This window comes from Haemaphysalis longicornis, unplaced genomic scaffold (genome assembly GCF_048455015.1).
Source record: "Haemaphysalis longicornis isolate Haplotype H1 unplaced genomic scaffold, Haemaphysalis longicornis Haplotype H1 scaffold_9, whole genome shotgun sequence".
NCBI lineage: Eukaryota > Metazoa > Arthropoda > Arachnida > Ixodida > Ixodidae > Haemaphysalis > Haemaphysalis longicornis.
In genome coordinates, this window is record NW_027526460.1 from 168,269,458 (window position 1) to 168,273,149 (window position 3,692).

Consider the following 3,692-nt stretch of genomic DNA (forward strand, 5'->3'; position numbering starts at 1 on the left):
CAGCGGCGCTCGAGCGGGGAAACAGTACCACACGTTGTCAAAATTAGGCTTTATTTCTTCACTCGTCCCTGTGGCTCTACGCCCGCTTCATTTCATTGTTAAATGGTACCGCTTAGCCCCTACACGAGCCTTTATCTTACCTAGGGCTGTAAACTTTTCTTGCCGCACTACGCCGTCACGGCGCGGTTAAAAATTTCCTCTGTGGCGGGCGCGCACGGTATCGGAGTAAGTTGTTAGTTTCTTTTCGGTGCATTTAACCGCCTGTCGTTGCGGAAGTGGCGTACACTGTTTTATGATGATCTGACGTTGGAAAATTCGAGTTTCTGCACTTGGTTCCCGATTTGCCGGGCTGACAGGTTTGTTTACGTCAAGTTAACTTGTTGCCCATTGTCATTTCAGCCGCGATGTATTTACTGTCGAATATTTTGCGACTAAAATACCCACTCACTCCTCTAGTTTGTCACATACTGCATGCATGCCTCCGGCGTAATGATAGTGGCCATTGATGTAGGTAGGTGAGGAAATGTTCAAGTTTTCATCAAAAAAAAAAAAAAAACGGCTCGAGTTGCATCAGTCCACCGCGCATCAGCTTGAGTGGTTTTGCTTTTTTTGTATCCACAGTGAAAATCCTAGTAAATTAAAATACTTCGCTGATTTATAGCGCGTGCAATATAGCAAACTGTGGATATAAATGGAACAGCATTCGCGCACCCCTGCATGCAGCGGTCTAGTAAACACGACATTGCCCAGCCTCTGCGTGCTCGCGAGATGACCACGGCGTGATGTTGCTTGAATGCTAGCTGGTAGCTCATAGGTGACCCTCCAGGTGACATGCCAGTCCTCGTTTCTGTTACTGTGTGTGTGTGTGGGGGGGGGGGTGAGGCCAGCAAAACTGAGGCAAAAAACCCATTCCAAAGGCTACCAAGTTTTCTCCCGAGCGCTTGCAAGACACTTTATTGCTGCTCGCATTGCTCCTGCACTCGACGTGCGCCGAACAGACGCATTGGCAAGGGAAGGGAGGGGCCATTTTCTTGCGGGCTTCTCCAGTCAATGTCTTGGACACTCGCTGGCTTGATGCCCTGCTGTCTCAGACGTCCCCACTGTCGTGGCAGTTGTGCACGCAAGCTCCGGTGGCGCCTCTTTAAAACCTTGGGCTTGCAAGAGTACGAGTACAGCTGCCAGGATGTGACTGCATGCTCCACTGCAACCCGCCGGGCACTCGCACGCTGCCTCCACAATCGCCCCACTGTCCGTCTCAGAGGTGAGGCACACAACATAGGGCCGGTCAATTTTTCTCTGGGAGCGAAAGCAGCTGCTGACCACATGGATGAGGCCCAACCTGCAAGAACAGAGAGAGTAACAGTAAATAGCACTCAGGGAAGAACAGGACTAATCCGCTACAGTTTATGCTACAGGGACAGAGCAGAAAGCAGTGGCCGCAAGGAACATCTCGACTCAAAATGACCAGATTTGGTGTCTTGCTTAACACTGTTGCAAGGGCAATAATCTACACCTCAAACAGCAATGATGTCAAAATTGTTTTTCAAGTTCGAGCGTGCAAGTATCGCTGCATGATTTGTTAATGTACTTACAAGAGAACCTCACCGTGGGTAATGATACCAGTACCCGCATATTCGTGTTCGTCATAACTTAAGCAAGCAATATTATGATTATCTGGAACTCACTTCCAAAACCTTTCCAGATAAACAGGTAAACATTCTGGCTATACCGATGACCCACCGAATTTTTAAAAAAAATTTTTAGTTCAGTGAGTTCGAGCTAACGAGGTTTTACGGTATTATCTGTTCGGGCACACTCAAAACATGCGCTTTAGAAGCTACCACAACCACCCCACTGCCAAAAAAGGACAAGCCAGACGCACAAACAGATTTTTGCGGCAGGACATGCGCAATAAATAATGAAAACACACACAAAAACGAAAATTCAAGGCGCATGTGCACTTTTGTAGTTGACTTCGCCGCAAAGCACGAATGCTTTGCGGCAAACGCACGGGCGGACGACCGTCACGGAAAACGGCCGCAACCTTTCCGTAAACATCTTCGCCAAAAATCGTCCCGTAAATTCGATGTACAGCATTTGAAAATACCTAATCCACCCACTAGCGGTACGGTCTGGCGATTGTCGCTTTCCTCTTTCAGGGTTACTGCAACAGGGTCCCCGCTACGCATTTACATGGTAAACAACGGTGAACAAAGTGCTGTACAAATGCTCATACCGGTTAACTCGCGTCAAGTAAAAAACAAAGATTTACTTACTGCGAGTCGCACGTGTTTGTCCGCACCGATGAAGGCGAGCAATGCGGCTCGGTGGCTAGGCGGCATGCCTGCTGCGCTGGGCTCGGATGGGTCTTCGGCGCGGCACCACGAGTGGTGTGAGTCCTCAGACACAGTCGGCAGCGCAGACGAGTCCTTCGTCCACAATCCGTGGTCGGGACCCGAAAAACGCAGTCCAGTTTGAGCCATACCGCGTTACCGTCACCTACTTTTCCACAGTAAACAATGCGAGACTTCGCGATCGTCGCCCGTACCAATATGGCGGACGGTCTTGTTTACATCAGTGTTGCTAGATCACCAAGCAATTTCGCATAGGGTCCATTCTAAACAAACAAATTTCTTGAATAGGTACATGGTATTCAGAAAGGACAGGGTTGGCTGCACACTCTTCAGGAGGTGTGGCAATTGTCGCCCGGAAATCCTTAGCCTGCCACCCTGTCACTTTGAACACTGTCCTTGAGGCTGTAGCAATCCGTACGATAATATTTAATAGGTGATAACGGTATGCTCCATTTACATTCCTCCTGATTTTGCACTTCTGAGCTCTTATTTTGAGGCGCTGGTTGACCAGCTGCCTGAACCATACATACTAACAGGCGACCTTAATGCGCACAACTCTCTTTGGGGCTCCTCCAGAACGGATGCCCGAGGTCGCCTGATAGAGAAGTTTCTTACATCCTCCGGAGCATGCCTTTTCAACAAAAAACAGCCTACATACCATAACTTAGGACACAATACATACTCGCATCTTGACTTGGCTATTGGTTCCGCAGTTCTCTTTCCATGTCTTGAGTGGGGTGTGGGCACAGACCCATATGGTAGTGACCATTTCCCCACTTCCCTAACGTATATAGGTAAAGGCCCATGCAGTCCATCTTCCCATAACAGGTTTAATGAATCAAAAGCAAACTGGAGTACATTCACAGAAACATCTAAACTACACCACACACCCATAAAACACCTACACGTGGAGGAAGCAGCCCAACTCGTCACGGCACACATACTCGACCCCGCCGAAAAGTCTATGCCCCAGGCCTCTAGTGCGTCCCGCAACCCAAGGAGGCCCTGGTGGAACGAAGACTGTAGGCGGGCGCGAGAGGCCCAGAACAAGGCGTGGGGTGTCCTTCGCCGGTACCCCACGCCCGATAATCTCATTTCCTTTAAACGGCCAAAGGCTCTTGGGAAGCGTGTGCGTCGTGAGGCGAAAAGGGAGAGTTGGCGTGCCTTCCTCACTTCCATCAACTCATACACCGACACTCACAAAGTCTGGAAACGAATACGTAACCTTAAAGGACAACAGACACACAGCCTGCCCCTGGTCAGTACAACAGGGGACACACTAGAAGACCAGGCTAACACCCTTGCACAACACTTCCAACACGTTTCCAGCTCTGCACA

The 3,692-nt window shown here is 49.5% G+C and overlaps 1 long non-coding RNA gene across 1 annotated transcript; it reads right to left on the bottom strand.

Moving 5' to 3' along the window:
• Nucleotides 1–915: 915 nt before the first annotated feature.
• LOC144152013 (uncharacterized) lies at nucleotides 916–2,608 on the bottom strand. The gene is made up of 2 exons (XR_013319030.1): nucleotides 2,277–2,608; nucleotides 916–1,339 (listed from the first exon to the last, which is right to left on the bottom strand). It is a non-coding gene; the product is annotated as an uncharacterized LOC144152013 (long non-coding RNA).
• Between the last annotated feature and the right edge of the window lie 1,084 nt (nucleotides 2,609–3,692).